General features: G+C 41.7%; 1 protein-coding gene across 1 annotated transcript in view; it reads left to right on the top strand.

Annotated features, from left to right (window-relative positions):
- The window catches only part of Thg1l (tRNA-histidine guanylyltransferase 1 like), a 41,111-nt gene that overhangs the window by 13,309 nt on the left and 14,080 nt on the right, over positions 1-13,722 (top strand). The gene's annotated exons all lie outside the window — the stretch shown is intronic.

Raw genomic sequence — 13,722 nt, 5'->3', positions numbered from 1 at the left:
GTGGTGGCCCAGGTCTACAATCCCATAACTCAAGCAGTGGGAGTCGGGAGATTGGAAGTTCAAGGTCATCCTCAGCTACATAGCAAATTGGAGACTAGACTGAGTTATGGCAACCCTATCTCAACAACTACAACAAAAAGTGCCCCAAAAAAGGGGGAGGGGATCAGAATTTGGCATCATCCTCCACTATATTTGGAGTTTGAGGCCAGCCTAAGCTACATGAGATCCTTTCTTTAAAGAAAGTGTTTATAAATGAAAGAGTCCATAGATGAATGTGATGTTATCAGTGAGCAGTATAAAAACACTGGCTAACAACGTAAGATGTACAGTACATCCCTGGCTTCCTAATGCTTGCTCTGTCACTTCCTATGAATAAGACACTGAATCTCTGACACCTGTTCCCCCAGCTATAAAATGAGCATAGCAACCATGTATACTTAACTAGAGGACAATAGATACTGCGTAGAAAAGGCTGAGCACAGCATTTGGTCCTTAGTACACATTGAATATGGGGCTCTGATTATTGGTATAGGAGAGGGCAGCTGACCACAATTCAAATCTCAATCCTGGTAGAGTGGGAAGATGAAGAGAAATCTGGCCAAAATTCACTGTGAAGATGGGAAAAGCTGTGCTCCTCTCTAGACTTATAAACTAGAGCCTACATAGAGTTACAAAGTAAAGATATTTGGGGTTTCTTTATACAGATAATGCTATTCTACTAAATTCTGATTTATATTGCAGCTTCTCATTCTGAAATTCTTCAATTACAGAATCATGTCTTAAAAGTGCTTGAAAGGGAGGGTCACATTCAGATTATATCTGTGATGAGTCAAATCCAAGCACGCAGGAGTTGCTGGTGTTTGGTCTAAGAATGTGTTCTCAAGCAGTCGTCTTCAAAACCAAAATATCTCGGAGAAAAAAGATTTCCTTAAATGGTGTAAGTTCACATAGTGTCCATGATGGAATGTAGTTAAACCTCTGAAAGCCTTTGAATTCTCTTTCCAATTTAATAGTTCTTCAGTGGTAATGTTAAAATTTAAATGTTAGGGTTAAATTGTCAAGGTCAGGAACACCGAGGAAGGCAAATAAGGCTTCCCAGCTGAGTATAAGATAGCCATGCTGGCCACATAGGAGGAAGAACAGGCCTCCGGGAAAGGCTCTTTCCCATGAGACATTCTCTGAGTAGCATATACTAGGCATCATTGCCCTTTGCCCTAGTAACAATTCTCAACTTTATGGGTAGTTATAGTTTTATAATATTCTTGCATCTAATTGTAAAAGACTGAATTGTGATTAAAGGTGCTGTATTAACTACTTTTTTGTTACTGTGATAAATTACTGTGTCCAAAAGCAACTTATGGAAGAAAGAGTTTATTTTGGCTTATGGTCCTAGAGGGATAAGAGTCCATCATGGCAGAGAGGCATAGCAGCAAGTGGTAGGCACGAAGGCAAAAGCAAGAAGCTGAGAGATCACCTCTCCAACCACAAGCAGAAAGCAGACAACAAACTGGAAGTAAAGCTGTGAACTCTTTTTCTTTCTTTTCTTCCTTCCTTCCTTCCTTCCTTTCCCCGAGACAGGGTTTCTCAGTGTAGCCTTGGCTGTCCTGGAGCTCACTCTGTAGATCAGGCTGGTCTCGAACTGACATAGATCTGCCTGCCTCTATCTCCCAAGTGCTGGGATTAAAGGCGTGTGCCACCACCACCCAGCAAAGCTGTGAACTCTTAAAGTGCATCCCTAGTAACTACTTCCTCCAGCAAGGTTGTATCACCTCTCCAAACAGCACCACCTACTGGAAACCAAGTGTTCAATTACTTGAGCCTGTGGGGAGCATTTCTCATTCAAACCACCACAAACAACTTCTAAAAACCGCCTCTGCCTGTTGGCATAAAGGAACCATCTAAGACCACTCCACAGACGGGGCAGACCATTGCCCAGTTTGAGCCACCTTCTGCTCTGGAGGGTGTATTTACTTTTCACTTCTGCTTTCTCACCTACTAAATAAACCTAGACTACATGCTCACTTTACCCTCTACCCATGCATTGGTTTTAGTTCTTTTTTATGTTGCTATAATTAAAAGGCCATCTTATTGACTTACAAGTGGGATATAATCCTCTCAAACTAACCACAAATCTCATACTGGGTTTTCTTGTCTCTTTAATGTCCACTCTATCAATATGACAGAGTACAATAGAAATAAAATTCAAAGCATGTTCCAGATCCCGTGTTTTGATTGGTGTGAAGATTTCAAATAGACTTGTTAAATAACCCAGTCTATTCATTTGAAAAAATTAAATTGAAATGTATCTGACTGTGTCAATCTGGCTATCTAATTAGAACCCACACTAATTATGAGGCACTAAATTACACAACCTCTAAGTAATTCCTAGTTATATGGTATAATTTATAATTCATCAAGAATGCCTCTGCCTCCATATCAGTAATATTTATATTGTTCAGAACATCTTAAAACCTTACCTTTTAAAAACATATTAAAAACTGTGATTTAAGACCTGGAAAACATTTTGTGAAGAACAAATTTTTTTTTTTTTTTAAATCAAACTCTTCCTTCAACCCTGCATACCTGAAATACCTAAATAGATTCTCAGCTGGCCTAGATGCCTCCAGGTTCCCTTTGTTCTCATTTACTCCTCACACCTCAGCCAAATTAATTTTCCTAAAAGATTAGCTACAACAAAGCCAAATCCTTAGCTCATGTTTCATCTCCTCAAGTCCTGTTTGTCCCCTGGTTACCCTCCTACAGCCTGCTCTCCATCTCTGTTTGGATCTTCATGTGCCCTTCGATCCATCTGTATTAGACTCGGTTCTCTAGAAGAACACACTGACAGACTGTTTTACAGAAGGGGCTTTATTAGATGACTTACAGGATACAGTAAGATGGTGGTAGCAGCAGCAGCTGTAGTGAGGAAGTCCAACCAGGTCCATCTGCCTGCTGGAGAAGCTGAAACCCTACAGCTGCTCAGTCCATGAACCCGAATGTCTCAGCAGTCCCGGGCTGGTGCTGAAGGCCTGAAGCCCCCTGCAATGTTACTGGTATTGAACTCATCGGAAGGTCACAGAAGCTGGCATCTGATGGCAGATGGTGACAGCAGTGATAGATGCACTTATTTGGGAAGACGCCAAGGCAGGCTGGCACACAGGGCTGCTTCCTCAGCCTTCTTTGTACCTGGGCTTCCTTAAAAAATTCCACCCAGTGAGCAAAATGCTCTCTGGAAACACTCTAGCATTAGAGCCCAGAGGTATATCTTTGAGGTGAAATTCTACCCACCCTCCCCTAAAAAGCTGACAATGACGAGCAACACCTGCATATCCTGAATTACCCCCAGTCCCTTTTCCATTCACTCCATCTACATCAATTGCTTTTGATTCCCTAAAACCTAATAAACAGGATTTGAATGAGTTTTCCTACTATTCTGAAAGCATGCCTAAATCACAAAGTCAAAAAGATGTAAAGTAGTCCATTTCTAAGTTCAGAGTCCTTAAGAATCCACTGGTAGTTGAATTTGGTGACACATCCCTTTCATCCCAGCACTCAGGAGGCAGAGAGGCAGGAAAATCTCTGTGAATTTAAGGCCTCTAGAACAGCCAGGACTGCATAGAAAGATTCTGCCCATCCTCCCCCCCCCCAAAAAAAAAAGGAAAGGAAAGGAAGGAAGGAAAGGAGGGAAGGAGGAGAGAGAGAGAAAGAAAAAGAAAGAAAGGAAAATAACCCACTGTTACTTAGTACACACCTCCTTTAAGGGTTTGATGACAAAAGCAATCTGGTCAATATTCTTTTATTTTACTTTTAAGACCACATTTTTATTTATTTTACAGGTAGGTGTAATGATACCGCACTCGAGAGGCCTTGGTGGGTTTGGACCAAGGTGCCCCGCAGTGGGTGAAGCATGCCACGCAGATGCAGCAAGCAGCAGCGTGGCACAGTGGAAAGTCATTCATACCATGCAGACACAAATCCACGTGGAAAGTTTATTATAATAGAGAGGGAAGAGAGATGGGGGAGGTGAAGAGAGAGAAAAGGAGAGAAAGGAAAGTGGAGGTGAGGTGCAGGCAGCCTCGTGGAGAAGAGAGAGAGAAAGGGGAAGAAGAAGAAAGAGGGGGAGGGTTTTTTTCCTCTTAAAGGAGGCTTTATGTCAGGACACAGGGCAGGTCCCCAAGGGAGCGGGCCAAAATGCCAACAGTAGGAGTGAGTGTGGAACTGAGAGGACAACTCAACTCACATGTAAGTTTGCTTCTTCTACCATGCAGTCCAGGGACTGAACTCAGATCCTCAGGCTTGACAGCAGCTGCCTTTCCCTACTGAGCCATCTTGCTGGGCCCTGGTCAAGATTTTTTAAGGTTATCACTAACTACCAAGAAATGAGAAGAGGAAAGAGTAGTTATTGGGAAATTTTATATTATTATACATATGATTAATACCCCAAATGAAGTAAGAATTAAAAAAAACGCAACTGTTACATAACAAAAGACATGTTTGGTCTTAATCATTTTGTAAATGTTTAGCTATTGCTTTATATGTGCCAGCAACTTTCTCAGCAAGAAGGATAGAGTCTTGAAAATAAAACTCTTTAAGGTGTAATCCCAGTACTAGGGGGCAGGGACTGAGTAAGAACTGTCATGAGTTTGGGGATAGCCTATACTCTGTAGTGAGACTATGCCTCAAAAAAATTACCCTCCCCCTAAAAATTAAACAAAGTTCTTGTTCTCCTGGGACTTAAAGGACTCCAGGGGTGTCTCTGGCCCAGCTATGGCACTCAGAAATGTCATCAGAAATTTTCTTCTCAATCTCTCAGATTTCCTTCCCTTCATGGACTGTGCTGGCTAGTTTTATGTCAACTGGACACAAGCTAAAGTCATCAGAAAGGAGGGAGCCTCAGTTAAGAAAATGCCTCTGGAAGATCAGGTTGTAGGCAAGCCTGTAGGGCACTTTCTAAATTAGTGATTGCAGTAGGAGGACCCAGCCCATTGTGGGTGGGGCCCATGCCTAGGCTGGTGGTCCTGGGTTCTATAAGAAAGCAGGCTGAGCAAGCCTTGAGGGGCAAGCCTGTAAATAGCACTCCTCCATGGTTGTTGTGTCAGCTCCTGTCTCCAGGTTTCTGCCCTGTTTGAATTTCTGTTCTGACTTCCTTCAATGAACAGTGCTGTGGGTGTGCATCCCAAATAAACTCTTTCCTCCCCAAATTGCTTTGGTCACGGTGTTTCATCACAGCAATAGTAACCCTAACTAAGACAGAGACCTAATTCTTTTTTTTTTCTTTTTGAAAATTTACCTTCTTTATTGATTCTTTGGGAGTTTCACATCATGTACCCCAATTCTGCTCACCTCTGTCACCCCATATCCTCCCCTCACCACTGCAGTGACCTTCCACAAAAGAAAATTTAAAAAAGTCAAACCAAAACAAAAAAAAGCAAGCAAACAAAATAAACAAAACAAGACACTTCTTCACTTCTCTATTTTTCCTGACTCCCCAACATCTCATTTGTCCTGGTGGCATTGGGAGCAGTGTGTCACATAGTATACCCTTTGTCCAATCAGCTTTACTAGCAAATGTTCATTCCGATGAGTCACTGTTCTGGTTCAAGGCCTCTGGTTTCTGGAACACCACCATCATTACTGGATCCTCACTGGAACTCCTCTGGGATATCCTGTGACTACCTGGAGTCATGGAGATCCTGCCGGCATTGTTCCACAGGACCAGAAGGGACCTAATTCTTGAGTATGCTCTTCCCCGGTAAAGGCAATGTGAACACCTATGTAGCAATTCTAATGGGAAAGGAGCCCAATGGGAAACACTGAACTTGCTCATTGACCTGGCTTGAGTTGGATATGCATCTCTGATTCTGTCTATCCATGTCTGAGAGACTGGGAAGGCCACCACAGATATTTGTACTCATTACAGAGAGGACAAGCAGGGTATCCAGAATGGGCTGTATGGACCAAACCTTCTCCTAGAAAAGGTCTAGGTCTGTTTGGGGAGGGGAACTCATTCCTCTGTGCTAATTTGCACTATGCTCACCCTGGAGCAAAGACAAGAAAAGGTTATCTCTGCCTGAGTCACATAGTCTGCATATAGGAAGAGATTGTTGGACTGCTATGACCTAAACATAGGAAGATAATGATGGGTAATCAAAAACTATGGCTATCTACTTTGTTCCTTAAACCACGAAGAAGCAGGGTAGTACAGAGGACACTGGCTACAGTTCTAGAAGCCAGATGCTAAAAAGCCACTTCATTAACCCCCACCCCCACAAACTGTTTCTTTTAGGATGTTGAGGATCTCTGTCTTGACTCAACTTTAGACTCATTGGGAGGAACAAGTGAGATCCTGTGTGAGAGAATGGTTTGGAAACTCTTGGCTTTCTGCCTGTGTGATGGTTAGACCCTGTTGTCAATTTAAATGGGCTTGAAATCCCCTAGGAGATACACCTCTGGAGTGTGTCTTTTGAGGGACTTTCCAGAGAGGTTTGACTGAGGAGACAAGATTCAGCCTGAGTGTGGATCTCACAATCCCCTGTGCCAGGGTTCCAGGCTGAATAGAAAGGGAAAGAACGACTTGAGTACCAACACTCATCTCTCTTGCTTCAATGCAGATCCAATGTGACTAGCTGCCAAAAGCTTCTGCTGCCATGTGTTTATCACCATGGTGGACTGTATCCCTTCAAACAGTGAGCCCAAATCAACTCTTCCTTCCTTCCTTAAGTTTTTCTTTGTCAGGTATTTTCTCACAGCAGTAAGAAAAGTGACTAACACATCCTGGAAGTTATTGTCATTGTTTATTATATCTTTCCAGACAAGTATTCCCTCTCACATATCAGAGGTGTTCAGTAGATATTTATGAATTGTCTTATCCATGACATGAAAATTCCTATGCTCTGGGTACTTTTACCAAATCTTATACAAGCAAATTGCCTGGGCAAAATGTTCATTCAACACCACAACAGAAGATTCCAGGAGCCTATGAAACAGTCAGACTCATGTTGGGTCTCAATTTAAATGTTTTGTCAGGGGAAAATTCCATGGGTAATCCTAGCTCCCTAAACAGGACAGAGACTGCAATATGCCTTAAAACATCATCTCAACAGACCATAAGCTCCATTAGGCAGGCACCATTGGCATTTCATTGTTTCATTGGACATGCAATGTAGTAGGAAGTTAAGAAATATTTGTCCAGTGATTGAGTACATTCATGGAACAAATGCAGCAAAGTCTAGTAGACTAGAAAAGCACATCTAATTCCATTTTTGTTCTCCTAACTTCTTTTCCCTAACCCTCTAGCAACTAAATCCTTCTGGAATTCTGCTGAATAGAGCAGTTGACCAAATATATCCATTTAAGGACACACAATCAATGACTATCTTAAAATAAAATTCACTCATTCTGAGCTATATAAAAAACACCTTAAAATACAAAAAAAAAAAACCCTCAAGGTTCTGTAATTATTCACTTCTAGAATATTCATTCCAGATGTCCTAACCTTGTGCATCCTGGAATGTCCTAATGCTTCTCTCTGTTTGAAAACTATGACAGGACTAAGCAGCCCTTCCTGGAAGCACACCCATGACTCAGACAGAAATTGGATTAGAGTGGTTCAGAGGGAGAAGGAGAGTTTGGGGGCGATCCTTCTTCCCCTCTTCCACCTGCATCTCATTTGCATAATGCAGCTCTTAGGGAAATTGAAATGAGTCAGCATGGAGGAAGACGAACTGAAATATGACTTCCATACCAAAGCCAATTACTTCTCCTTCCATTAAAGTGGTCTTTGAAGTAATAGAAATAATTAAAAAAATAGAGGCCAGTATAAATGTAGACCATAAATACCTGTCATGTTCAGAATTCTTTATTTTTAATAGTGGAAAAATATACATAAATGTACCTTTTTGACCATTTTTAAGAGTATAATTCAGTTAAGTACAACCACATTATTGTGAACCAACCCCAGACCTCTTTTCATCTTATAAAACTAAATCCTGCATCTATTAAACAAAGGAACTCTCCATCACCCTCTCCCCCAGCAACCAGTATTGTACTTTCAGTCTCTGTGGACTTGACTACCCCAGGCATGTTGCATGATGCAACCACATGCTATTTGTGTTTTTGTGGCTGGCTTAGTTTATGTGGTGTGGCACCCTCAATGTTCAGCCATATTATAGCACATGTCAGTGTTTCCTTACTTTTTCAGAGTAACTAACATCTTGTTATAAATCCGTACCACATTTCATCTTGCCTATTCATCCATGATTGGACATTTGGTCTATATCCTCATCCTAGCTGTTGTCATGGGTGTACATATACCTCTTTGGAATCTAAAACAGATTGCATATCCAAACAAAATCCAATATCTCTTCAGGATAAAAACCCTGAGGAAACTTGGGATGGAGGGAATATATCTCAACACATGAAAGGCTATCTATATATGACAAATAGATCACCACCATTATGTTAAATGGAGAAATAAAAGTCAAGCCTTTCCCCACTAAGATCAGGAACAAGACAAGGGTGTCCATTTTCACCACTCTTATTCAGTAGAGTACTTGAAGTCCTAGCTAGAGCAACCAGACAAACAAGGAAATAAAAGGGATACAAACAGGAAAGGAAGAAGTCAAAGTATCTCTATTTGTGTATGACATGATTCTATTCCTGAGAGACCTCAGTCTCTACCAGGAAACTCCTAAAGCTTATAAGTACTTTCAGGAAAGTGGCAGGCTACAGAATTAGCACATTCAGTCATCTTCCTAGAGGGAAAGCTATCAAGGAAGCAATCTCATTCACAATTAGCCAAAACAAACAAACACAAAAACACAAAACGAAAGACCTTGGAATAAACCTAACCAAGGAAGTGAAAGATCTATACAATGAAAATTTTAAGTAGGGCAGTGATGGTGTGTCGAAGGCTTTTAATCCCAGCACTTAGGAGCCTGAGGAAGGTAGTTCTCCAAGTTTGAGGCCAGCTTGGTCTCCTGGTGAGTTCCAGGAGAGCCAAGGTTACATAGAGAAACCCTATCTTGGGAAAGAAAGAAAGAGAGAGAGAGAGAGAGAGAGAGAGAGAGAGAGAGAGAGAGAGAGAGAGAGAGAGAGAAAGAAAGAAAGAGGGAGGGAGGGAGGAAAGGAAGGAAGGAAGGAAGGAAGGAAGGAAGGAAGGAAAGAAGGAAAGAAGGAAGGAAAGAGGAGGGAGGGAGGGAGGGAGAAAGAAATAAGAAGAAAATTTAAAACACTGAAGAAGTTGGTTTGGGTTCTTTTGAGTGTGAACCCCAAAGTAGAATTTCTAGTTCATGTGTTAATTGTTTTTTTCACAAAACTCTACTGGCCACGTTCCCTGCGTGCTGTTTCACAAGGCGATTTTGTGAGTTCAGAGACTTAGAACTTCTGTGCCCTCCCTCAGAAGCTGGTTCTTTGTGAGTGGGTCCTCCAGCACACCCCCTGTTTGAGGATAGGTGGCATCTAGTCATCTGGTAAATCTGTCAACTTCCTGTTTGTTTTTCATAGTGTCTCCAAAAGCTGTTGTACATAACTTGTACATAGCTGACACACAAGAATGATTTCCAACATGGAGGCTGGGGGATGAATCGAGATGCTGTATCTTGAGTATGTGGCTCAGTATCAAGTAATTATGGTAGATGGTAATTAATTGAGGAGATAATATGATGCTAGAAGTGTAGCTTTGATCCCTATTTTTTTAAGCTTCTTTTTCATTTTAAAGCTACTTTTCCATTTGTAAAATGAGTTTTTTTCTGAGGATAAAGAGATGACCCTACTGGACACGGTGGCACATACCTTTTATCCCAGTACTCAGGAGGCAGGGGCAGGCAGATCTACATAGCAAGTTTTAGGATAGCCAGGCCACATAATGAGACTCTCTTACCTGCCTCCAGCCCCCAAAACAGGAGAGCTGACTATGAAGGGCTATTAAACAGCATCATCCTGCACTTGGAAATGTTCAATAGGCGGGAACTATCTGTATGATCACTGGGTTGTGACTCATCTTAACTGGGTAGATGAAACATGAAATGCTATTTATCATGCTATTTAGTGCATGCACTAAAATTCACCCTGTCAAATTACTGATTCATCCTTCATCCACGTCATTGGCAGATCCAGTAATATTTCATTCGCTTTGATGACTTGGCCTCTGATTTTGCTGTTCCATTCTGTGACCTCAGTGCTACTGGAACCTTACTTCTCACTCTCCCCCAGCACAGACCAAGCTTTCTGCTGAAGGGCTTGCAGTAAGAGATGGGGGCTACTCTTTCATTCTGCTCCCACCCACCCGATGGGAGTGGAGCTGGGATACCTGGGTGGGTTCCAAGATTCTCTGTACAGCTGCTCTCTTTTCAAGACATGAGTGCTGTGGAGGCTTGGGTGGGAGGGGAGGCAGAACCCTCCTTAAGTCTGTAGCCTTTGGCTTTTAGCATTTAGGCTAGAAAGTGCATGCGGAGTTGTGCTGGGACATTTAGTACCACCCTGACCCTCCACTGTTACTCAGGTTTCTTGGAGTAAGAACAGCTTTAGCTCTCTTGGGCCACACCAGCTGTCTGTCTCCAACTTCACTTAAGTTTGCCCAGTGCTCCCACAGGCAACTCCTAGTTCCTGACTCCCCCTCTAACTTCTGAGACCCTTACTAAACCTATCATGACCTTTCCTTGGACTCACAGGCTGTGAGGGAAGGCAGTGATGTAATCCCACTCTGTCTGCAGACACACAACACCTGTCTCCTCTTTTGGGCCAGCTACTCAAGAGAACTAGTCACTGGCTTCAACACTCAGATACAGACCCCAAATTCAGGAGACTCATGGAGAAATGAAGACTTCCAGGCTCTGTGGGTAGCTTTCCTCTCCTGATGCCTTTTTTTTTTTTCAATGATAACACCGGAAAATGCAACAAGTCCCAGATTCCTTTTGGGAAGCAAGGGAGCTGTGCACCCTTCTTAGCTTCCCTAGGAGTCTCCACAACCCAGAACCACCTGTTCCTGCACTGGGGACAGGAGTAAGGCCAGTGACAACAGGGAAGAGTACACCCAGGCAAGGGAGGATCATTTTACTGTTGTGTGACATTTAGATTGCATTCTGACAATAAAGTTTGTTTTGAATCAGAGGGCAGAGCTAGTCACTAGCTGACCAAATTAACCATAAAGGTTTTGGAGGACTGAGGCCAGACAGACAGAAGATCTCAGCCTTTTTTTTTTTTTTTGGATGGAGAAATGGAAGAGGTAGGAGGTCATTGGTGGCTTCTCTGCTGCTTCTCTGATCATTCAGGTTCTTACACCATATCTGACTCCCAATTTTTTATTGATAAAGAATAATTAGATAAATGCTTCATTTTACCAAAGTCTCAACACGTTTTCTGGTCTCCTTCCTTTACCTCTCTTTCTGTTTTTCTATATGAGCTGTGCATGATTCAAGATAACTATCTTATAACTAACTAACTAACTAACCAACCTAACTTACTCATTGTGCACCAAGATCTACCCCTGATGATACTTCCAGCCTGTCCATTAAAGCAGTGGCTTGCAGAAATGAGTCATTGCCTTACCCCAGGGCTGCCCATATCATTATGCCAAAGAAAGAAGGTACAAACAGTTAAAAACAGGAACAGAGGTAAGAGTAAAAATGTAAAAGGAGAGTTAATGTTTCTAGAGGATGGATAAGGCTTGCATAAACAGCTCAGATCTTATACTGGTTGGTCTGTGAGACTATCAGGGTAACAAAGCTGATACAATTGTATCATCTGTAGTATAATGCAGATGAAGCTAGAGGTCTGGAGGCACACAGGGAACTTCCAGGACATACTAAAATCAACACAACAGACACATGTGGTCCTGGAGATGGCTACAGAACCCACGTTGATGATCTTAGAAGTGGTGAAGACACTGATGACACCAAACCCCCCACCTACACTGTGCTGTAAATTCTCTGAGGTCATTCTATGTAGTCTTTCAAACCATTAAGAGTGAAATTTCACTTAGCTAGAGCACAGTGTGTTGAAGCATTAATTTTTATTTTAAAATATTCTTTGAAAAGTGCATGTTAATACTTTGTTCTTTTAGTGTAATGGGATTTAGGGTGAAACATTATAATGAACCCTTTCAAAAGAAAGGAAAAAAGCCTTTCCATCTTTGGCTACTTTCTTTCTGGCAAATGAATGTCTTGAATTAATTGTCTTCCCCAGTTCCAGCAAATCTGCTTACCCAGCTTTAGTTTCTCATCAGTAGATGCTCTTTTGAGATTTTTTTTTCATCAAGTTTAAGGACAGCATAAATCCACACATGGAGCCAAAGAAAACAGAACTATTTTCCATATTTATGTAGACCGATTGTTTTTGTACTAACTTTCATATCTTATACATGTATTTTATCATTTACATCACCCTGCCACCCAAACATATCAAATATTAAGTGTCTAATCATGGGTGTTTTGAGCATGCAAAATTAGTGCTTGCAGAAACTAAACATTAGGCGTTAACCTGTTACCTTGACATTAGAGGCACTGACGTAATAATTGAGAGTATTTTTATTTGATGTTTGCTTTGGTAAGGCATACCTAAAAATAGGACATGAAAACAAGATGAGAAATAAGTATGTTGTTCTAATATTTACATAGAAAACCTTTAAAATACAGTTTTTAATTTTTTTCTTTTTGTTTGTTTGTTTGAGACGGGGTTTCTCTGTGTAGCTTTGGAGCCTGTCTTGGACCAGGCTGGCCTCGAACTCACTGAGATCTACCTGCCTCTACCCCCTGGTTGCTAGGATAAAAGGCATGCACCACCACTGCCCAGCTAAATTTTTTAAAAAGATTTTACTTTAAGTGCAAGTGTGTGTGTGTGTGTGTGTGTGTGTGTGTGTGTGTGTGTGTATACCACATGTATGCAGGTTTCCACAAAGACATTGCTGATTCCCCTAGAACTTGATTTACAGGTGGTTGTGAGCTCCCATGTGGGTGCTGGGAACTGAGTCCAGGCCCTCTGCAAGAGCAACAAGTACTCTTAACCACTAAGCTGTCTCTCCAGCCCTTCACACATTTTAAACATTTATGTATTTGTCTGTGTGTGGGGGGGGGGGACCTGCATGCCATGATGTGCACTTGGGGGTCAGAAGACAACTTGGGGCAGTGGGCTCTCTCCTTTCTCCACGTGGTGTTCCAAAGTTCTAACTCGGGTCATTCCAAGGTTCTAACTTGAGTCATCAGGCTCGGTGACAGGAACCTTTTCCTGCCCAGCCATCTTGCCAGCCCAAGACCATTTTTAATAATGCATTAAATATTTTTCACTTTGCAAAATGGGTTACACAAAGAGGTGCTGGTTTATTTTCAGTGCCATCTGCTGTAACTCTCAGTTTGGGTCTTCATGGTTGATCAAACAGCAATGTAAAAACAAATAGCTGATTTTTATAATAAATTCTATAATCTAAGCTTTTCTCAAAATAAGCTTAGGTTAAGGGAAAATCGGCCAAATCTTAATGAAGTGGTTTCTGAATGGAAGCGTCCCAGAAATAGAAATATAACAAAAACATGTTGGCATTTAAAAAAACAAAACAAAACCGAAAAAACTCCCCTTGTTGGTGACAGCCAGGCGCCAGGCTAAAAGAACTGCATGTCCTCACGTCTCCTGAAGATAAGAAAGACCAGAAATAAGTCAGCAGAATTTGTCCCGCTTTAGTGAAAAACCCATAGAGAAATGATTCATGGGGAGGTATGGCCTTTGGCCTCCTTT

This window comes from Peromyscus eremicus, chromosome 8a (genome assembly GCF_949786415.1).
Source record: "Peromyscus eremicus chromosome 8a, PerEre_H2_v1, whole genome shotgun sequence".
NCBI lineage: Eukaryota > Metazoa > Chordata > Mammalia > Rodentia > Cricetidae > Peromyscus > Peromyscus eremicus.
This window is presented reverse-complemented; position numbering and strand designations above follow the sequence as displayed.